Source organism: Pristiophorus japonicus, chromosome 14, assembly GCF_044704955.1.
Source record: "Pristiophorus japonicus isolate sPriJap1 chromosome 14, sPriJap1.hap1, whole genome shotgun sequence".
Lineage (NCBI taxonomy): Eukaryota > Metazoa > Chordata > Chondrichthyes > Pristiophoridae > Pristiophorus > Pristiophorus japonicus.
The window spans coordinates 140,609,443-140,633,411 of NC_091990.1; the positions used below are offsets into that span (position 1 = coordinate 140,609,443).

Consider the following 23,969-nt stretch of genomic DNA (forward strand, 5'->3'; position numbering starts at 1 on the left):
GCAACCTTGCCAACAACGGCCACATCCCATGGTACAAATAGAACAAAAATGCTTGTTTGGTTATTAATGATGAAACATAAATTTCATATTATACATTACAGGAATTGTAGTAATGAAAAAGGCTCATTTCACATTGGCATCTCAGGAACACACCAACAGATATTAGAAAAGGATCAAATTAGATTTATTGTCTATTGAGTCTGAGGCTGGCAGTTGTAGGCATCACTTAAGATTATTCTGATGCAGGAAGGATTGAGAATGAGTGATAGGAGCAGGTCCCAGTGAAAGGACACTAATTACCGCAGCCACACAGCAACAGTTGGGTACAAATCTCCTTGCTTCTGTGGTGACTGAAGTGGAGCTTTCGAGCTCTGCTATAATTAAAGGGTTAAGAATGGGTCTTGGGACTAAAAGGAGCTAAATAGGCTTTTGTAGTGGTCAGCTTTCTAACTTGCTTAAAGGGCAGAAGAGATAACACTAAGATTAACATGTCAGAATGATTAATTGCTGCAAGCTGTGTAACCTGAGGACAATTACAAAGAGCCACACTGTTGAACCAAAAGACACCCAGAGAGGCAGTTAAACAGAACAAGGGGTCAGAAGTAACACGTTGGAGAAACGCCATCTGGTATGAGACATAGGCGAATGATTGTGTGACACAAAAGGGAATTAGTCAATCAGCAATTGTGCACGTAGGCTTTGGGCCAATTAAGCAGCATGGGGGGGCCATGTACGAGGCTGACATGCAATATTAAGTGTATAAAAGACTGTTTGGAACTTTGTATCTTCAGAGAAGCCTGGCTATAGACAAATGAGCAGGCAGTCTCCCCACCAGTGCAAAATAAAGACTACTTGAATCTTCGAATCCAGACCTGATGTTGAGTGTTTATTTTAAATACTCTACTACAATTGGCGTAGTCAGCAGGATCTTAAGCAGATGGTAGCCACCGGCAGATGGAAGCCATGTCAAAGGTGTGAGTATGTTTTAATTACCATGCACAGTTAGGACAAGGGCAGAAATTTGTCTGGTGTCAGCTGCCTGAGAGATCTGAATCTGCAGGTTTGGACGAAACTTCAAGTAGTCCTAGGTGCAACAATTACGATCAGTTATATAGAAGTATGTCATTGTAACATTGTGATTGATAATTGGTATAAATTACAAATAACGGTCTCACTCGTGAGGAGTAAGTAAAGGACATACCGCTGACAACAAATAAGGTTGCAGGTAACAGTCTCACAAATGAGGAGTAAGTAAGGGACGTACTGCTGACAACCAATAGGTTGCAATAGGTTCAACCAATAGGCTGAATGGTCTCACTCAGGGCGAGTAAGTAAGGGACGTGCCGCTGACAACCAATAGCCATGGGAAGTGAGAAACTAGAGTGGGGACCAGAGAGGTCTTTGACACAGTACCTAGCAGACAAATAATCAAAAACTAATTGAAATAATGATTAAACAAAATTGGAAACCAGATGACCCACCCTCTGAACAAAGAAAATGGTGGGAGTCAGAAAAGAAACAAAAGGAGGATAAAGCCCATGTTTTGGTCACTCGCGCATATTATGAATTAAGTAGATGGACTAGACTATTGACTGAGAAAGTGACAAAATAAACCGACAGTAGGTGATGGCGACAGCACCTGTCAGGAAAAGGACAACGATATAGAAGGGGCGGGGGGTGGAGGACTTCGGCAGAAAGGCAGCTGAGCACAACCAAGATCACGGGTGGGACATACCACCCCCCTATGAGAAACAATTGGCATTAATTAGAAACAGTGGGGGTGGTAGGAAAACCCGAAATCTGTTATAAGTGCAACAAACTCGAACAAAAGATGTGTGGAATGTGGAGAGAGAGGAGCCTTTTTTGCAGCAAGAGATAAATATCGAAGTTAGTTGCTATGTTGACCCTTTAAAAAAAAAAGCAGGAAGGATTAAAAAAAAAGATGTTTAGTGGGAATTCAAACCATGAAATTGGAGGCATATAGCAGAGAAAAGTGCTAAAGCTGACAGGGGCCATAGATTTAAAGTAATTGGGGGGAACTTTAGAGAAGATCTCTTCACCCAGAGTGTGGTAGGGGTCTGGAACTCACTGCCTGAAAGGGTGGTAGAGGCAGACACCCTCACCACATTTAAAAGGTAATTGGATGTGCACTTAGAGTGTACGGAAATCAGAAATTGAAACTGGTTTAAGGAATAATGGATAGTTATGACTCAATAAAAAGGAGAAATGGGAAGATCATGTTTCTTTCTTACTGTTCTGATGTTTTTCTTTGGTGTTTAAAGTTTTTAGGAAGGCATATTCCTTTATGTGGCTGTGGCTCCTCCCTCTTTTCCAAGTGGCATTGGGAAGTTTAAGATTGGAATTACTGAGGTTAATTAACCTATTAATAATAAGACTTTTATTATGGCCATGTTAAAATTCTGGTTCGTGCAATTGTGTGGAGAGCCTTTAGTTCCAGGCATAAGGAATTTCACATCAATAATTGGTATGGTTTTAAAAAATATTCTGACCAATGTGTAACTGGGGAGAAAAAGGATGAAATGCTATTGTGTGTGAAGTTGTTTTTCTGAATGTTTATTTTAAGAATAAAAGCACAGAAATTTCACAAAAGTAAACATTTTTAACTGGAAAGTTAAACTGAAAAGGCTGCTAGCTGTGGGACTGAAGTTGACATTGATTGATGGTGTCTGTGTTTGTCGGCTTTCGAAACAAAGGAAGTTAACTCTTTCACAAGCAGCTGTGAACTCTTTTACTTCAGTGGAATAGCTCGGTGTGTGGCTGTGTTAGACTGTGCAGCCTGGGCAGTCAGGGTCTGCAAACCAGTGGTAATGTCTGGACAGATAGTGCTACACATGTAACAGACCCTATTAGAGTTATTGAATACCGGTAAACTATGATCCATTTCAGACAGCCGAAGAGCTGCATGGGAAACGGTCCTCACACCTAAGGACCGGTCAGTACAGATAGCCAAGTGAATCCGGCAGACGGTATACTGTCCGAGGGAGAGGCACATGAATGTCAACTGACAAGAGATGATGACATAGAGGGAAACATGTTAGAGGAACCCATGGAGAACCCAGACCAAACCGTATATGTAGATGGATCACTCAGGTACATAAATGGAGGACACATTACAGGTTGGGCTGTAGTTAATCAAGACAGAAAAATTGGAACAAAAGGCGGATTGGAGGGAACCTTATCAGCCAGCACAAGTTGCAGAATTGGTGGCCCTCACCGAGGCGTTAAAATTAGCTAAGAGAGAAAGGGTTAATATTTATAGCGATAGCCGATATGAGTTTGGAGTAGTACATGACTATATGACAGCATGTAGTAGGAGGGGCTATGTAACCTTGGGAGGAGGACACATAAAACATGAGAATATTGTTAGATGATTAGTAGAAGCTACCCAGGAACCCGTGGAAGCAGCAGTGATGAAGATAAAAGCCCTCAGGAAGGTAGAAAATTCCCAGCAAAGAGGCAATGAGTTAGCAGATGAAGCTGCCAAAGAAGCTGCAGGCACTATGATCGCAGCCAGTTACTATGATCGCAGCAGTCGCCATAGGGCCTGGGGAAATTAATATACACAAGCTACAGGAGGACACGAGCATAGAAGAACAAGAATTGTGGTCTAGAAAAGGAGGGGATGGAATATGGAGGAAGGATCTACATGATAGCGCCTGACTGTATTCATTCGGAATTGCTGAATAGACCATGACATGATTGACAGGCTGAGTAGGGACTGGTGGTGGAGCGGGTTAGGAAGAGACGTAGCCAAGCATTGCCAACATTGCATAGTGTGTGGTCAATATAATCCGGGAATACCAATAAAGGTCAAGATGGCACACCAGCCACTACCCAAAGGCCCGTGGGAAAATTTACAGACAGACTTTATGGGACCATTACCCCAAAGTCGAGGAAAGATATATTGTTTGGTCATGATATATCAATTCACCCGATTGGTGGAGGTATTCCTACCCGAGATTGTAGCGCTAGAACCGTGGCCCAGATCCATGTGTACGACATAATTCCCCGGTGGGGAGTTCCCGTTCAGATAGATTCTGATCAGAGTACACACTTCACAGGAAAGTTCATGAAGGAAGTCTGCCAATTGTTAGTGATTCCACATCCCGTACCACCCTCAGAGCTCGGGAATGGTAGAACGAATGAATCATACATTAAAAACAGCCATAGGCAAGGCCATTCCAGGAACAGGACGGGGGTGGGTAGACGTCCTCCCATGTATACTAATGTGCCTTCGGGCAACACCAAATTAAACAACTGGACTGACCCCGTACGAATTTATAACTGGAAGGGCCATGCGCCTACCGGAAGGAGTATCTACCCATAGTGAGGACTGAGGTCCAATGAGGGATCGCATTCGAAACTGTGTGCGACTCTTAGACAAGCAATTACAAGATTTACGACAGGTGGTGAAGGAACAGCAGACTATTAAGGACCAGGAAGTTCAGCTTAAGGGACCAGTAGGATCTGTATCGGGGTGGGCGAATGAGTGCACATTCAGGTAGGAACCGGGTGAAGGGGTTCGCTCCTACATGGACCGGACTGTATGAGGTAATCCTGACCAGTGATACATTGCCTGTGTGGACATGAAAGGTAAGGGTAGATGGAAACACTAGGCCCAATTAAAAAGGTATAAGGCTGAGGAGACAGTCAAAGTTAAACCAAACCGCAGATGTCTTAACTATTTTGTTTCAGAGGCACCCGTGGAGCACGTGCAGATATAGTCATGGATGACAACAAGATATGGGTCCGCTGGATCACTGATTGATCCCAGCAGAACCGGTTAGAAAGGGAAGTGTTAGGATAAGATAAGAAGAAATAATAACCCCTGGGGATGACCAGAGTATGCTTTAATCCGCCTTAATCATAGTCAATCCCTCGGAATAGAGGAAGACTTGCTTCCACTCTTAACACGAGTTCTTTGGTGGCTGTACAGTCCAATACGAGGACCACAGTTTCTGTCACAGGTGGGCCAAATAGTCGTTGAAGGAAATGGAGGGTGGGACTGGTTTGCTGCATGCTCTTTCTGCTGCCTGCACTTAATTTCTGCATGCTCTCGACAACAAGACTCGAGGTGCTCAGCGCCCTTCCGGATGCATTTCCTCCACTTAGGGCGGTCTTTGGCCAGGGACTCCCAGGTGTCAGAGGGGATGTTGCACTTTTTCAGGGAAGCATTGAGGATATCCTTGTACGGTTTCCGCTGCCCACCTTTGGCTCGTTTGCCGTGAAGGAGATCCGAGTAGAGCGCTTGCTTTGGGAGTCTTGTGTCTGGCATGTAAGTAGGAGGAACTGAGGGAAATCCTTATTAGTCAGGAAATTGTGTTGGGGAAATTGATGGGATTGAAGGCCGATAAATCCCCAGAGCCTGATGGACTGCATCCCAGAGTACTTAAGGAGGTGGCCTTGGAAATAGCGGATGCATTGACAGTCATTTTCCAACATTCCATTGACTCTGGATCAGTTCCTATGGAGTGGAGGGTAGCCAATGTAACATCACTTTTTAAAAAAGGAGGGAGAGAGAAAACAGGGAATTATAGACCGGTCAGCCTGACATCAGTAGTGGGTAAAATGGTGGAATCAATTATTAAGGATGTCATAGCAGCGCATTTGGAAAGAGGTGACATGATAGGTCCAAGTCAGCATGGATTTGTGAAAGGGAAATCATGCTTGACAAATCATCTGGAATTTTTTGAGGATGTTTCCAGTAGAGTGGACAAGGGAGAACCAGTTGATGTGGTATATTTGGACTTTCAGAAGGCTTTCAACAAGGTCCCACACAAGAGATTAATGTGCAAAGTTAAAGCACATGGGATTGGGGGTAGTGTGCTGACATGGATTGAGAATTGGTTGTCAGACAGGAAGCAAAGAGTAGGAGTAAATGGGTACTTTTCAGAATGGCAGGCAGTGACTCGTGGTGTACCGCAAGGTTCTGTGTTAGGGCCCCAGCTGTTTACATTGTACATTAATGATTTGGACGAGGGGATTAAATGTAGTATCTCCAAATTTGTGGATGACACTAAGTTGGGTGGCAGTGTGAGCTGCGAGGAGAATGCTATGAGGCTGCAGAGTGACTTGGATAGGTTAGGTGAGTGAGCAAAGGCATGGCAGATGAAGTATTGGCCCCAAGTTTCGCCATGATTTGCTCCTGATTTTTAGGAGCAACTGGTGTAGAATGGAGTATCTTAGAAATCGGAATTCTCGCCATTTAGTTTGCTCCAGTTCTAGTCAGTTAGAACAGTTTCACTTTGGAACAAAATTTTTTTTTCAAAAGGGGGCGTGTCCGGCCACTTACGCCTGTTTTCAAAGTTTCGTCAGTGAAAACTTACTCCAAACTAACTTAGAATGGAGTAAGTGAAGATTTTTGTATGCTTGAAAAAACCTTGTCTACACTTTAGAAAATCAGGCGTAGGTTAGAAATCAGGCGTAGGGAATGGGGGGGGGGGCGGGGGTGGGGTGAGTTTAAAGGGAAGTTTACAAACATTAAACACTTCAGTTTTACAAATAAAGAGCCATCATCTATAATAAATGATTAAAAACATCAATAAATCAACCAATAAATCAATCAAAAAAAATTAATAAGAAATATATATTTTTTAAATCAATAAATAAAACATTTTCTACTTACCGACTGCAGCACCGGGAGCCGTCCAACAGCGTGCTGGGATGCCCCCCCCCCCAGTGTGTCTCTGTCAGTGTCTCTATCTCTCTGTCTGTCTGTCTGTCTGTGTCTCTCATTCTCTGAATGTCAGTGTCTGTGTTTCTGACAGCGAGGGGAGGGGGAGGAAGGGGGTAGAGGGAGAGAGGAGGGGAGCAGAGGGAGGGAAGGGGGAGGGATGAGGGAGAAGGGGGAGAAGGGAGAGGGGGGAGGGGGGAGAAGGTGAAAGGGGGGGGAAAGGGGGAGGGGGGAGAAGGAAGAGGGGGGGAGGAGGAAGGAGGAGAAGGGGGGAGGGGGGAGGAGGAGAAGGGGGAGGGGGAGGAGGAGAAGGGGGAGGGGGGAGGAGGAGAAGGGGAGGGGGAGGAGGAGGAGGAGAAAGGGGAAGGGGGGAGGAGGAGAAGATGGGGAGGAGGAGAAGGGGGAAGGCGGGAGAGGAGGAAAAGGGGGGGAAAGAAAAAGGGGGAAAGGAGAGGGGGGGGGAAAGGAGAGGGGGGAAAGGAGAGGGGGGAAAGGAGAGGGGGGAAAGGAGATGGGGGGAAAGGAGATGGGGGAAAGGAGATGGGGGGAAAGTAGATGTGGGGGGGAAAGGAGAAGGGGGAGGGGGAAAGGAGAAGGGGGAGGGAGGCTGAACGGGCTGGGCCAGCTGGGCCCAAGACTTCGGGCAGGGCCCGTCCCCAGCACCAGATTTACAGGGAGGTGGCGTTGGGTCGGGTCGGGATCGCGGGTCGGGTCGGGGGGGTGGTGGGAGGGAGGTCGGTTCGGTTCGGGTCGGGGGGAGGGAGGGAGAGGGAGGTCAGGGCAGGGGGAGCAAGGTCAGGTCGGGTCCAGTCGGGGGGGGGGGGGAGCGGGAGTCGGGTCGGTGTCGGGTCCGGTCCGGAGGGGTGGGCGGGATGCGGGAGTCAGGTTGGGTCGGGAGGAAGCAGGAGCTGGGCGTGGGAGGCAGCCTTATTCACGCAGCCCCAGTGAGGCTATTTGGCCAGGGCTAGGGCCTGCGTGCTTCGGCCCCTCCCACACAGTTTTAGGCACCTGGTGCTACTTCACATGCGTGCCCACTGTAGCGCGCATGTGCAGAGGTCCCGGCACTGTTTTCAGCGCAGGGACCTGGCTCCGCCCCCTAGAGCTCGTGCTGCGCTGCGCCGAGTTGCAAACGACCTGCAGGGAGCTGGAGAATCTGGAAGTTTTTTTGAGGCGCACTCTGTGGCGCGCAAAATGGGCGTCCAGATCGGGACTGTGCCGTTCTAGGCGCGGCTCGAAACGTGGGCCCATAATGTGGATAAATGTGAGGTTATCCACTTTGGTGGTAAAAACAGAAAGACAGACTATTATCTGAATGGTGACAGATTAGGAAAAGGGGAGGTGCAACGAGACCTGGGTGTCATGGTACATCAGTCATTGAAGGTTGGCATGCAGGTACAGCAGGCGGTTAAGAAAGCAAATGGCATGTTGGCCTTCATAGCGAGGGGATTTGAGTACAGGGGCAGGGAGGTGTTGCTATAGTTGTACAGGGCCTTGGTGAGGTCACACCTGGAGTATTGTGTACAGTTTTGGTCTCCTAACTTGAGGAAGGACATTCTTGCTATTGAGGGAGTGCAGCGAAGGTTCACCAGACTGATTCCTGGGATGGCGGGACTGACATATCAAGAAAGACTGGGTCAACTGGGCTTGTATTCACTGGAGTTCAGAAGAATGAGAGGGGATCTCATAGAAACGTTTAAAATTCTGATGGGTTTAGACAGGTTAGATGCAGGAAGAATGTTCCCAATGTTGGGGAAGTCCAGAACCAGGGGTCACAGTCGAAGGATAAGAGTTAAGCCATTTAGGACTGAGATGAGGAGAAACTTCTTCACCCAGAGAGTGGTGAACCTGTGGAATTCTCTACCACAGAAAGTTGTTGAGACCAATTCACTAAATATATTCAAAAAGGAGTTAGATGTAGTCCTTACTACTAGGGGGATCAAGGGGTATGGCGTGAAAGCAGGAATGGGGTACTGAGGTTGCATGTTCAGCCATGAACTCATTGAATGGTGGTGCCGGCTCGAAGGGCCGAATGACCTACTCCTGCACCTATTTTCTATGTTTCTATGGGCCCAAGTTTCCACATGATTTGCGCCTGATTTTTAGGAGCAACTGGTGGAGAACGGACTATCTTAGAATTCGCAATTCTCCACATTTTTTTTTCTGCAGTTCTCATCAGGTAGAACAGTTCTACTTTGGAACAGAATTTTTTCTTCAAAAGGGGGCGTGTCCGGCCACTGACGCCTGATTTGAAAGTTTCCACAGTGAAAATGTACTCCAAACTAAAGTAGAATGGAGCAAGTGAAGATTTTTGTAGAACTGAAAAAACATGTTCTACACATTAAAAAATCAGGCGCAGGTTACAAATCATGCGTCCAGAACGAGGTGGGGGGGGGGGTGGGGGGGGGAAGGGAACTCATTAAATTCTACAATAAATCCTTATTTATACTTATACAAATATTATACAAATAAATCCAACCTGAATAAACATTTATAAGCAAAGAAAAGATTAAATAAACCATCTTCCTACCTGTGTGAAAGTGCTTCAGCCAGGAAGAATGGTGCAGCAAGCCTCACAAAACGAGGGAGCCGACTGAACGCGGGCCGGGGGGGGGGGGGGGGGGGTGAGGGGGAGGAGGGAGCCGACCGAACGGGGGGGGGGGGGGGCGGGCAGGGAAGGGAAGGGAGCCAACGAACACGGGGGGGGGGGGGGCTGGGGGAGGGAAGGGAAGGGAGCTGACGAACGCGGGGGGAGGGGGGGGGGAGGGAAGGGAAGGGAGCCGACAAACGCGGGGGTGGTGGGGGGGAGGGGAGGGAAGGGAGCCGACGAACGCGGGGGGGGGGGGGAGGGAAGGGAGCCGCCGAACGCGGGAGGGAGAGAGCCGACCGAACGCGGGGGGGGGGAGGGAGGGAGCCTACCGACCGAACGCGGGGTGGGGTGGGAGGGAGCCTACCGAACGTGGAGGGGGGGGAGGGAGGGAGCCGACCGAACGCGGGGGGGGTGGGGGGGGGGGGAGGGAGAGAGCCGACCAAACGTGGGGGGGGGGGGAGGGAGGGAGCCGACCAAACCCGGGGGGGGGTTGGGGGGGGGAGGGAAGGGAGCCGACCGACCGAACGCGGGGTGGGGTGGGAGGGAGCCTACCGAACGTGGAGGGGGGGGAGGGAGGGAGCCGACCGAACGCGGGGGGGGTGGGGGGGGGGGGAGGGAGAGAGCCGACCAAACGTGGGGGGGGGGGGAGGGAGGGAGCCGACCAAACCCGGGGGGGGGTTGGGGGGGGGAGGGAAGGGAGCCGACCGACCGAACGCGGGGTGGGGAGGGAGGGAGCCTACCGAACGCGGGGGGGGGGGGAGAGGGAGGGAGCCGACCGAACGCGGGGGCGGTGGGAGGAAGGGAGCCGACCAAACGCGGGGGAGGGAGGGAGGGAGGGAGCCGACCGAACGCGGGGCGGGGGGAGGGGAAAGGAATGGCGCCGTTCCAGACGGCTGGCGGGAAAGAGAGAAGGCAGCAGGAAGCCTCAGAAATTGAGGAGCCATTTCCCGACGGCAAAAGGGGGAGATCGTCGGGAAACAGCTGACTCAACTTTCTGAGGCTTCCTGCACCCTTCTCAGTGCTACAAGGAGCCTCTGTGCTGATGGCAATGTACTTTTATTAAAAAATGTTCAAAAACTAAACAGCTACAAAGAACTACAAAATGCCGAGTGCCAATGTTTTTTTCACACTGAGCATGCGCGAACGCTCCAACGCGCACGTGCAGCATTGCCGGCAGGAAAAAAACTAATTTAAATAGTACCCGCCCCCTCCCACTTACAAAATCGGCGCGAGTGTAGGCTCCACCCCCCCTGGGGCCGCGCCAAGCAGACAAGGAGCTGCAGAACGGTCCAGAATCGCTCGTTTTTTTTCCGGCGCCATTTCAGGCGCGAAAAACGGGCGCCCAGCTCAGAGGGGTGCCCGTTTTTTATCATGTGGAAACTTGGGCCCTATGTTTCTATGCAAACTATGTGGCCTGTCCAGTGGAGCTGATCAAGTGTGGTCAGTGCTTCAATGCTGGGGATGTTGGCCTGGCCAAGGACACTAACACTAAGTCTTGGACCTCTTGGTCTATACTGGCTATGTCAAATGTGTTGATGGTTGCCGCCGCTGCTGCATACGCTGTTTCTGCCATCTCGAGTATTCCCCTCCTTTTTCTGTTTAACCGCTCTTGGGGTTCCGGTAATTGTTTCTCCAACAAATTTTCCCATAATCCCATGCTATCACATCGCTTAGGTCTGCCCTCCCAGGGGATTTGTAGGATCTTGCGGAGACGTTGTGAATCGATATGGCAATAACCCAATGGATGATTCTCACAACCCTCACTCTCGCCAGCGGGATTTGGTCCCTATATTATATGCCAAGCCATCTGGAGGGGTGTGACCATGATGGGCACCTGTACGTGAAGGACCCGATTGAACTCCAAGTGCGATGCATGGATACTGGAAGCTTTGAAGATGGGACAGAGATCATGTTCCAACTGCCGGTGGAGGCGGGGAGTATAGGATTTAGGGTGGTACTAAAATGGAATTCCACGGAATATGTCTATTCGATGGGGGCTACGTGCCCAGACCTGTCCGAAATAAGATGCAACGAGTAGATACGGTGATCCTTAAATGCCTAGACTTAACACCTCGACAGCAACGCCGTGATGTGTATGATGATTGCGGTGTATGAGAGCAAAAAAATGGGAAGTACCAAATAAAATGCGGATGAGGACAAGCCCCATCAGCTCCTCTGCCTTGTCCTGAAGGAACAGGAGACCAGGGAGGCCTGGTGATGAAATGGACCAGGAAAGTGAGGTGTTTTGAAGTGTCCCACAGAATTGTTAAAATTGCCCTCAATATTAGCGGGATAACTTTACCTAAGCAATGTGATAGCATGGGATTATGGGAAAATTTATTGGAGAAACAATTACAGGGACCCCTGTTAAACAGAAAAAGGAGGGGAGTACTAGAGATGGCAGGAACAGTGTATGCGGCAGGGGCAGCAACCGTCAACACATTTGACATAGCCAGTATTGACCAAGAGATCCAAGACTTAACCCAATGCTTAAGAACCCTCTTACTAAGGGGAACAGGTCTGACTTCACAGTTGTCAGAAACAGGGGATGAGGTCGCCAGACAAATGCTGCAAATTGAGGAGATCCTAGAGCCCCATGCCCAGACCATCAATAAGATTCGTGCGCGACTACATGCTTTAGCCCAAAAAACGCATAAAGAACTTTTATGTGCAATGTATGGTGTGTGGTTACTAGGGAACATCCGATACAATGTAAACCAGATGAAATGGGAAAATACCCGATTGGATAAGTAAGGAGCAGTTGTCCAAATGGACTAAGGATGGTACTACCCTCTGCGATATTCGCAAGACAACACAAGTGTTCTTGTCCTCGAATATTTGTATTATCAGAGAAATGAAATTGATAGGCATGGTCCCAACTATCCCACAGACAGAGGGCGCGGAGGCCAAACCTCTGTGGACAGTACAAAATATAGGCGAGATACAGGGTCATTCCCGGGTTTTATTCTACGATATGCCCCACTATGTGGTGAAATTAAGTGGCACATTCCAAGGGATGCACATCGACGGCTGCATGCAATATTTGGATGTGATAGTGTGCGCATATCTCATAGAAGGAGGGCAACGTATAGCGTGCGGGTTCACTCAGACGGTTAATTGCACGTTGGAAATCAGCCCCCTTAGTCAGATAGGGACTGAGCTGGCAGCCTGGGATGATGGGACGTACTGCATATCTACCAAGGAAGATGAGTACAAGCACAGTAATGTCATATGTGTGATCCCACAACCTAATTTTTGTTTTACACCTAAAGCTGTGGTCAATAGTCCATCGATACCTACTCCCACGAAGGGAGGAACGCATCGAGAACATCACTTTAAACAACCCGAGATGGGATGATGAAATGGAACAATATGAGATACCAAGTTGGCAAGACATTTTCCATCTCAAAGAACATTTGACGCAATTGATAAAAGACACTGAAAAAAGCATACGTTATCATGAGATTTTGGAAGATACCATACAGCATTCGAAGGACATTGAGGAAACCCTGAATGGTGGGAACATCAATGGAATTGGGGAATGAATGTGAATATCCATCTGTAGATTTGTATATTCTCTCATGTATTGGCGGTCATGAAGTTAGGGCTAGCTGTTCGATGGGAAATTTGGTTATGCATGGCATGCAGAAAGAGGCAACGGAGAAGGAAAACAAAAACTTTTTGAGCCTGCACCACCATTCAATAAGATCATGGCTGATCATTCCCTCAGTACCTCTTTCCTGCTTTCTCTCCATACCCCTTGATCCCCTTAGCCGTAAGGGCCATATCTAACTCCCTCTTGAATATATCCAATGAACTTGCATCAACAACTCTCTGCGGCAGGGAATTCCACAGGTTAACAACTCTCTGAGTGAAGAAGTTTCTCCTCATCTCAGTCCTAAATGGCCTACCCCTTATCCTAAGAATCTGTACCCAGGTTCTGGACTTCCCCATCTACCCGCATCTAACCTGTCCAGTCGCGTCAGAATCTTATATGTTTCGATGAGATCCCCCCTCATTCTTCTAAACTCCAGTGTATAAAGGCCCAGTTGATCCAGTCTCTCCTCATATGTCAGTCCAGCCATCCCAGGAATCAGTCTGTGAACCTTTGCTGCACTCCCTCAATAGCAAGAACTTCCTTCCTCAGATTAGACCAAAACTGAACACAATATTCAAGGTGAGGCCTCACCAAGGCCCTGTACAACTGCAGTAAGACCTCACTGCTCCTATACTCAAATCTCCTAGCTATGAAGGCCAACATACTATTTACCTTCTTCACCGCCTGCTGTACCTGCTTTCAGTGACGAATGAACCATGACACCCAGGTCTCGTTGCACCTCCCCTGTTCCTAATCTGCCGCCATTCAGATAATATTCTGTCTTCGCGTTTTTGCCACCAAAGTGGATAACCTCACATTTATCCACATTATACTGGATCTGCCATGCATTTGCCCACTCACCTAACCTGTCCAAGTCACCCTGCAGCCTCTTAGCGTCCCCCTCACAGCTCACACCGCCACCCAGTTTAGTGTCACCTGCAAACTTGGAGATATTACACTCAATTCCTGCATCTAAATCATTGATGTACATTGTAAAGAGCTGGGGTCGCAACACTGAGCCCTGCGGCACTCCACTAGTCACTGCCTGCCATTCTGAAAAGGACCCGTTTATCCCGACTCTCTGCTTCCTGTCTGCTAATCAGTTCTCTATCCACGTAGGAATATTATCCCCAATACCACGTGCTTTGATTTTGCACACTAATCTCTTGTGTGGGACCTTGTCAAAAGCCTTTTGAAAGTCTAAATACACCACATCCGTTGGTTCTCCCTTGTCCACTCTACTAGTTACATCCTCAAAAAATTCTAGAAGATTTGTCAAGCATGATTTCCCCTTCATAAATCCATGCTGACTTGGACCGATCCTGTCACTGCTTTCCAAATGCGCTGTTATTTCATCATTAATAACTGATTGCAACATTTTTCTCACGACTGATGTCAGGGTCACCAGTCTATAATTACCCGCTTTCTTTCTCCCTGCTTTTTAAAAAAGTGGTGTTACATTAGCTACCCTCCAGTCCATAGGAACTGATCCAGAGTCGATAGACTGTTGGAAAATGATTACCAATGCGTCCACTATTTCTAGGGCCACTTCCTTCAGTACTCTGGGATGCAGACTATCAGGCCCTGGGGATTTATCGGCCTTCAATTCCATCAATTTCCCCAACACAATTTCCTGCCTAACAAGGATATCCTTCAGTTTCTCCTTCTCACTAGACCCTCGGTCCCCTAGTACTTCTGGAGGTTATTTGTGTCTTCCTTCGTGATGCAGAACCAAAGTATTTGTTCCATTGGTATGCCATTTCTTTGTTCCCCATTATAAATTCACCTAAATCTAACTGCAAAGGACCTACGTTTGTCTTCACTAATCTTTTTCTCTTCACATATCTATTGAAGCTTTTGCAGTCAGTTTTTATGTTCCCGGCAAGCTTCCTCTCATACTCTATTTTCCCCCACTTAATTAAACCCTTTGTCCTCCTCTGCTGAATTCTAAATTTCTCCCAGTCCTCAGGTTTGCTGCTTTTTCTGGCCAATTTATATGCCTCTTCCTTGGATTTAACACGAATCTTAATTTCCCTTGTTAGCCACGGTTTAGCCACCTTCCCCGTTTTAGTTTTACTCCAGACAGGGATGTACAATTGCTGAAGTTCATCCATGTGATCTTTAAATATTTGCCATTGCCTATCCACTATCAACCCTTGAAGTATCATTTGCCAGTCTAGTCTTGCCAATTCACGCCTCAAACCATTAAAGTCACCTTTCCTTAAGTTCTGAACCCTAGTTTCTGAATTAACTGTGTCACTCTCGATCTTAATAAAGAATTCTACCATGTTATGGTCACTCTTCCCCAAGTGGCCTCGCACAACAAGATTGCTAATTAGTCCTTTCTCATTACACATCACCCAGTCTAGGATGGTCAGTTTCCTAGTTGGTTCCTCGACATATTGGTCTAGAAAACCATCCCTAATACACTCCAGGAAATCCTCCTCTACTGCATTGTTACCGGTTTGGTTAGCCCAATCAATATGTAAATTAAAGTCACCCATGATAACTGCTGTACCTTTATCGCATCTCTAATTTCTTGTTTGATGCAATCCCCAACCCCACGGCTACTGTTTGGTGGTCTGTACACATCTCCCACTAGCGTTTTCTGCCCTTTGGTGTTCCGTAGCTCCACCCATACCAATTCCACATCATCCAAGCTAATGTCTTTCTTACTATTGCATTAACTTCCTCTTTAACCAGCAATGCCACCCCGCCTCCTTTTCCTTTCTGTCTATCCTTCCTAAATGTTGAATACCCCTGGATGTTGAGTTCCCAGCCTTGGTCACCCTGGAGCCATGTCTCTGTGATGCCAATTACATCATACCCGTTAACTGCTATCTGCGCAGTTAATTCATCCACTTCATTCCAAATACTCCTCGCATTGAGGCACAGGGCCTTCAGGCTGGTCTTTCTAACACACTTTGCCCCTTTAGAATTTTGCTGTAATGTGGCACTTTTTGCTTTTTGCCTTAGGTTTCTCCGCCCTCCAATTTACTTTTCTTCTTTCTACCGTTTGCTTCTGCCCCCATTCCACTTCCCTCTTTCTCCCTGCATAGGTTCCCATTCCCCTGCCATATTAGTTTAACTCCTCCCCAACAGCACTAGCAAACACTCTCTCGAGGACATTGGTTCCGGTCCTGTCCAGGTGCAGACCGTCCGGTTTCTACTAGTCCCACCTCCCCCAGAACCGGTTCTAATGTCCCAGGAATTTCAATCCCTCCCTTTGCACCACTCCTCAAGCCACGTATTCATCTGAGCTATCCTGCAATTCCTACTCTGACTAGCACGTGGCACTGGTAGCAATCCTGAGATTACTACTTTTGAGGTCCTACTTTGTAATTTAGTTCCTAGCTCCCTAAATTCGTCAGGGGACATAGGATGAAGTAGAATTAGGTTGGTAATCCTGGGCTGGGTAGTTAAGTCCCAAAAGGGGGGGACTGAAGTAGTGCTTTCGAGTTCTGCTATAATTAAAGGGTTAAAAATGGGTCCTGGGAAAAAAAAAGAGCTAAATAGGCTTTTGTAGTGGTCAGCTTTCTAACTTGCTTCAAAGGCAGAAGAGATAATGCTAAGATTAACATGTCAAAATGATTAATTTTTGCAAGCTCTGTAACCTGAGGACAATTACATAAAGCCAAACTGTTGAACCACAAGAGACCCAGAGAGGAGGTTAAACAGAGCAAGGGGTCAGAAGTAACATGTTGGAGAAACTCCATCTGTTTTGAGACATAGGCGAATGATTGTGTGACATGAAAGAGAATTAGTCAATCAGCAATTGTGCACACGGGCTTTGGGCCAATTGAACGGCATGGGGGGCCATGCACAAGGCTGACATGAATCATTAAGTATATAAAAGATTGTTTGGAACTTTGCATCATCGGAGAAGCCTGGCTACAGACAAACGAGCAGACGGTCTCCACACCGGTGCACAATAAAGATTACTTGAATCTTAAAACCCAGACCTGGTGCTGAGTGTTTATGTTAAATACTCCACTACAGTGACTGACAAGTGAGACCCAGTGTAGTAGTTGTACTGAATGTCTTGGCCACAGAACAGCAATTGCATGCACCATTGCCCACAGCTAGAGAGGCAGCGTGTGGTCATTCTGGTGACTTGGCAAAGGGCAGAATGGATGATTGAAGTTGGCATTGGCGGGATTTTGAGAGGCCCATTCAGTGGAGCAGCAGCAGGAAAGGGCAGGGCAGAAAAAAGTCATGAGATTTGGGCCAACAGTTGAGTGAGTTGCAATAATTGACTGGATGATGTGAAGAGACAGAATGTGGCTCAGCAGACAAGCCAAAATGGAGTGAAGTAGTCATCTCTGGGGGGTGGGTAGAGACAAGGATGGAGTGGAGACCTGATATTCAGAAGAGGAAGGATTCTTAAACTTATAAAAAAAGACAGAAAATTGAAGGTGTTTCGGCGGGGGAGTGCGGGGGGGCGGAATGAGAGTAGAAAAAAAATGAATGCAATGAATGGTCCAGGAGTCTGGAGTTGTGAAGTCCTGGGAGATGGCAAGGCAGGTGAGAATGGGCCAGAGGCCTGATCTCAGGCTGCAAAATACTTGGCCAAGTGCCTAAACAGCTATATGAGGAATCTGCAGGAGCTGAAAGAACTTGAGGAATTTAACAGTAACTTGGAAAGAGGCCAGAGGGTGGAAAAAAATTTAAATATAAAAATTATGAACAAATTGGTGATAGGCCCAATGGATTGAAATGGTGCCCAATCTGCAAACGTTTCATGATGGATTAATACTAAAAAAAGATTAAACTTATAAATACACAGTAGGAAACTGAAGAGACGAAGGAAGAAAGTGGTGAGTACTTGTTCCTTTGTTACTGTTATCGAGGAGGGAGGTTAGAATGATGGGAGTGTCCTGGAGTGGCGGAGGTTCGGAATTGTCTTTCGACATGATGGAACTGGAGCTTCTGAAACTCCATCTCGGTGTAGAAGTGCAGCTGGAGGCCTGACGTGGGAAAACCTATCAGGGTACCAACTAGAGGCATGACAGGAAATGGCCCAAATAAGGAATGTGTAAAGTAAATATAGAATTTAATATTTTATAGATATAGGTATACAATTATTATATATAGACACAAAACATGCACAAGTAGATTATGCTCCAGTAAAGGACTTAGAAATGTGCAGAAAGTCTAGTAAAGCACTGGCAGAATTGTAATAAATGTCCAGCTTCATAAATGGTATGCTGTGCATTTTTTCCCCATTTTATAATGGTCATAGGAACAATTTTGGAATTCTGAGTTTCTGTAGATGAATCTGACTTTCAGATAAATATTTTAGCACTCAAACTACATTCCTGAGGTGAGCTGCTACTGACATGCCATGACTATTGGTGAAGCCACAGATATTTTCACTAGAGATAAAATATTTTTTTTAAGTAATTCTGATTTCTAAAAACAAAACTTTTTGTTTTGATGCAGAAACCAATTTCATACTTGCTATTTTGTTGATGGTCAGGCCTGTTTTTGTGAGAGAGGAAAAATGCAGTTGTTCATTGTTGAGCAGTAAATTTGGTTTTGCAGCAGAGCTAACAATATCCTGTTGGAGTTGCAAAATCAAGATAATCCATTTGGAATTGCTCTAGCCATGGAATAACAATTGCTATACAATGGTAAGTACAGCTCTCACGGAGTTCTGCATTCTAAGAATGCACAGCACATACTGCACAAGGCAGAATCAACTTATTTTCCTTTAATGGGTTGATCTGACCATGAGTCTGATGGTTTGCTAGTCTTGTTGACATTCACAATGCTGTGCCTTTATTCACTAATATGTTGATGTTTGACAGAGGAGGGCAGAAGGCAAGATTTTATGCAAATAAATTGGACAATTTACTGCAAGATTAGCCTGCTATAAGGTATCTCATTCCTCACCATCCATTATGCTCTGCAAACTTACATCTGAAATTATTATTCACCTTCCCGATTTTCTTCCTGACACTGTTAATCACCATCACCAGGTTGGTCAGGGCATCCTCTGCAAATAGCGTGACTGTTGAACTGAAATCATCTGACAGGAGGTGAGATTCAAACTGAGAAAGAAGTTGGCCCACATTCATCTCTCTCGCCTAAATAAAATACCTCTTGTGACATTCCACGGATGAAAAAAAAATGGATGACACGAACCCAAGACGTGTAGTTGAGTAGACAGAGGAATGACATTCATGAACTTCTGGGTGAGATTCATGTACTCCTAATGAATGAGCTTTGGGGCTCTCCATCTCTGCTCTCTGTCCTGAAAGATTGCTCCTGGCTCACCATGTTGAAGAGATTACAAGGGAGAGCAGCCAATTGCAATGGGAGAATGATGGACAATGTAATTTTGACATTATAAGGGACAAAGGGGCTGAAATTCCTCTGTTCTGTGTCTCCGGGGCGCACTAACGGGGCATGAAAGTGTGTTCACTTAGGGGAGGGCCGCTACCGGCTCCTGTGAAATTGCGCGGGAGTTAGTGGAGGCGTGAAAACGGTAGTGGCGCGCCCCGGTTGGTAGCACCCTGGGCCACTGCATCTCCAGTGATGTCATCATCGTCGAGTGCGGCGAACCCTTTTCACCCCACGCCGGAAATTGGGCAGCACGCTGTGAAGCCACCGCGGGCAATGCCCGCACCAGCCTCACAGATCACAAACCAGGCCGATCACCCATCGCGGGGTGGACCTTAAAAGAGAGGTGCGCTGCGCCCCACCCCCCTTACCATTGCCCGCTCCTTTCGCGGGGTGGGAGCTGCGATCTTGCAGCCCAGCACTCATCTCAGTGTTGGGCTGTGGCCACGGCACCCCTTAGTTCTGGTGGCCCAGTGGAGGCCTTCAAAGGGCCTGCAGAGTTTGCAGCGCCCCTCCCCTTTAATGGAAAGGCAGGGGCTTTGAAATACGTCAGCGCTATGCGCCCCAAAAGGAAGTGTAGCAAGCAACATTGCGCTCCACTTCCTATGAGCGGCGGTTGGTAACCGGAATTTTGCAGCCGGGACGGGACTTCCGCGCTGCTCCTTGGTTACCGTACCCAAACAAGAGATAAACGAATTTCGCACCTAAATTATTTTTTACTCCCTTACAAGAATACAGGTGATACATTAGGCTGCATTCTAATTCAAAATTAATAGCTCTGAAAGCATTCAGTATCTACATATGTCCACAGGGAAGGATTCACATCTCTTGTACGTTGTTGGTAAGACCTTTGAGCTCGATTTTCAAAAAGGGGATGTAGGTGTACGGAAACATTTGGATCACACTTTGTGACATAATGGGCCCAAAACTGCCCAGGAGTTGCTCCGTTTTTTTTTGGAGCAACTTGATTTTTCTGGAATATCTTAAAAATCCCCATTTTGCACATTCAATTTATGCCTGTGTAAGTGAGTTAGTTAAGATTTTTTTCATTTAGTTTAGTTTTGTTCAAAAGGGGGCGTTACCAGCTACCTACGCCCGTTTTGGCCATTTAAGCCAGTTTGGACAGCTAATAGTTGCTCCAAACTAACTTAGGCCAGCGTATGTGGCCACTTGTGGTCGCACAGAAAACCCTTGCGGAGAGTTCAGAAATCAGCGCAGGTAGGTACTTAATGACTTGACTAAAGAATGTGAATAGGATCAAACAGCTATACAGGACTGACAAACTTTGCAAAGTTAATTTACTATACAACAGAAGCATTCATAGAAGCTTAAACTACAAAAATAAAAGAAGTAAAGAAGTAAGCCATTTAGGACCGAGATGAGGAGAAACTTCTTCACTTAGAGAATTGTGAACCTGTGGAATTCTCTACCACAGAAACTTGTTGTAGCCATTCATTAGATATATTCAAAAGGGTTAGAAGTGGCCCTTATGGCTAAAGGGATCAAGGGGTATGGAGAGAAAGCAGGAATGGGGTACTGAAGTTGCATGATCAGCCATGATCATATTGAATGGCGGTGCAGGCTCGAAGGGCCGAATGGCCAACTCCTGCACCTACGTAAAGAGACAAAACATATTTACATAATTTTTTCAAAATATCCAAATAAAAAATAGAAGTACCTCCTGCTCGTAGGAAAGTATTTTCAGCGCAGGGCCCTAGCTCCGCCCCTCAATGGACTTGCCACGCCGCACCAAGCCCCGGGAGAGGAAGTCCAGAACCAGGGGTCACAATCTCAGGATAAGGAGTAAGCCATTTAGGACCGAGATGAGGAGAAACTTCTTCACCCAGAGAGTGGTGAACCTGTGGAATTCTCTACCACAGAAAGTTGTTGAGGCCAATTCACTAAATATATTCAAAAAGGAGTTAGATGAAGTCCTTACTACTAGGGGGATCAAGGGGCATGGCGAGAAAGCAGGAATGGGGTACTGAAGTTGCATGTTCAGCCATGAACTCATTGAATGGCGGTGCTGGCTAGAAGGGCCGAATGGCCTACTCCTGCACCTATTTTCTATGTTTCTCTGTTTCTATGATCAGTGACACAAACCAGTAGCTTCATCCCCCCAGTATCGTGTCTGGAAGAATTCTGCCACAAACGTGCTGTATGACTCCTGGTGCTGATCCAGCGGCCTAGACTGGAGCCGCGCCTCCTCCAGCTCCTGCTCACCCAGGCTCCCCAGCAAGCCCCCCTCGGCACAAGCCACCAACTGAAAGGGAGGGGCAGCACTGGCAGCAGAGATGCAGGTAATGGGGGCGCGAGGGACTACAACAATGAACTGGTGTGAGCGCGGGAAGGCAGCTACCGGCCTATGTGGCAGGCCACTTGGCCCGGGATAGGGGTGGTGAACATGGCGACGTCCCTTCGGCTAGGGACAGGGTCGCCCGCAGCCAGAACGCGCTGGGAGGGCCAGGAGCTACTGCGCATGCGCGCAGACTCCACTGCGTACGTGCACAGCTGCCGGCACTCTTTTCGACGCAGGGCTGTAGCTTCGCCCCCTCGCTGGTTCTGCTGCACTGCGCCGAGTCCCAAGGAGGCCTGATCAGCGTAGAGAATACCATGTTAAGGATTAGGTGTGCTTTTTGTTCGAGAAAATCGGCGGACCCCACAGAGATGCGCCGTTCTATGGGTCGGTAGAAACTTGGACCATAAGAGTGGAGAAGTGTGTGTGTATGGATCGGAGAAGTTTTAGTTTTTTCTTTTTTCCTGATTTTTTTCGAGCATGGCGGCAATCTCCCGTCGGGAATTACAAATTTTGAGGCTGAGCCTAATGCCCGGCAATAAAATAAGCACTCAGGCGGTGACACCTCGTCAAAAATAGCGGTATTGAATTTTGACCCCATAGTATGTGTGGGGGTGGATAAATTTCTGCCTTATGTTTATGCGTGCTATTTATCTCCCATGTTCCTGCCAGAATTGATAAACACGCACCTCATTATTGCTCAATTATTGTCTTTTTTTTCCATGTTATAAAAATAGAGGATATTATGGTTCACGACAGTTTTTTGGGGGCTGAATATTTAACAATGTGGTTAATCTTATGAATACTAATCTGACTCAAGAGGTTAATCTTTTCCACATGTTCCGACCTTGATCCAGCAGCAAAATGTATAATTCACCTAAAACAACTGCAATCGTAGAATGTGCAGGATTAATTGAAACTGCAACCAGGAATCTGAGGACTAGAAATTGCTTTGAAGGAATTCAAAAGTATCGGCAATCGAAAGAGATTTTTTGCTCCCAGGAACTTCCGCTTCAGCGCTCCAAGAAGTAAGTGGAGCGGTAAATCAAGCGCTATCTCTTCCCTTAGAGCGCTGAAGTGAGTGAGAGGGGCGGTCGTGGCAGAGCGCTGAATAATGTTCCATGTAGCACTCCCGTCTTTGGAAGCTCCTTTCCTCACTTAAAGGGAATGGCCAATGCTCGGTTCTATCAATCTTCATGTGGTTTCTGTTGGGACGGGCGCTATGTCTATAACAGCCCCAAGCACCGTGAGTGTGTTCAGGTCTGAGGAATCGCGGGATCAAAGTAAATCAAAAGGCACCAGACTGGGTCAGTAAAAAAGTTTGCCCCACCTGACCATCACTGCCTTTAAGTACCACTCCCCAAGTGGTCAGCCGAGGTGACAACGCCTCCTGCAGCTGCCGTTGTTGACGCCTTGCGATGCTGCAGGGGGCAAGAGCAAATATCATATTCGCGGCGCTGCGCACCAAATGAAGTCAGAATCTACGGGGAGCAAGATAGCGAGGAGGTAAGTGTTAGAGCCAGTTCAAAACCGCCAGGGATGTTCATGGGCATTAGTGAATTCGCTGCGCCCGGTCGGTAACCCCATAGTACCCAGTTACCGCCCCACCGCAGGTGCTAACGGGAGGTGCAAATCATACAGGGCGCCATGCAATTTCTAGCCCTATATACTTCAGGCCACTCCAAGTTGCTACATTGTAAATAATTATTGGCTTTCATTTTCGTGGATTGTTCATGGCTAATTTTTAACTAACTGAAAAGTTCAGTGTTGGAATGAGACTGAAAATCGCACAGATTATATACTGACGGGCTGACTTTCCTCTGAGTAGATGGGCTTGAAATGTTTGAGGTATATGTGCATCAATTTACTCAAAAATGATTGAAACAAAAGTGATTAATAAGCAAGTTAGAGTTAACAGAAAATATATGCTTAATAGGTTAGTGCATTGAGCGAGGTTGAGAACTGTGGAAAAACAAAGAGGTAATTGAAATTCTAAATACCCTCTCATAAATGTAATGGGCTCTGAACATATAGCGTGCCCATTTTAATACTGAAGATCCCAGATACGAGAAGTGGATACGCAAAGATCCTAATTGTTTAATCTTTGCAACAGTAATGCTGGAGTGGAACTAAACTACAGAACCAGTGGGAAGCTGTTCAACCTTCGCTGTCTCCAGGCCAGGTCCAAGATCACTCCAACCTCTGTCGTCGAGCTACAGTACGCGGACGGTGCCTGCGTCTGGCACACACAGAGGCTGAACTCCAGGACATAGTCGACGTATTTACCGAGACGTATGAAAGCATGGGCCTTACGCTAAACATCAGTAAGACAAAGGTCCTCCACCAGCCTGTCCTCTCCACACAGCACTGCCCCTCAGACATCAAGATCCACGGCGTGACCCTGGACCACTTCCCTTATCTCGGGAGCCTCCTATCAACAAGAGCAGGC

At 47.1% G+C, this 23,969-nt stretch overlaps 1 protein-coding gene across 7 annotated transcripts in view; it reads right to left on the bottom strand.

Annotated features, from left to right (window-relative positions):
* Positions 1–23,969, bottom strand: part of LOC139280134 (leucine-rich repeat-containing protein 4C-like) — a 1,057,670-nt gene that overhangs the window by 39,355 nt on the left and 994,346 nt on the right. The gene's annotated exons all lie outside the window — the stretch shown is intronic.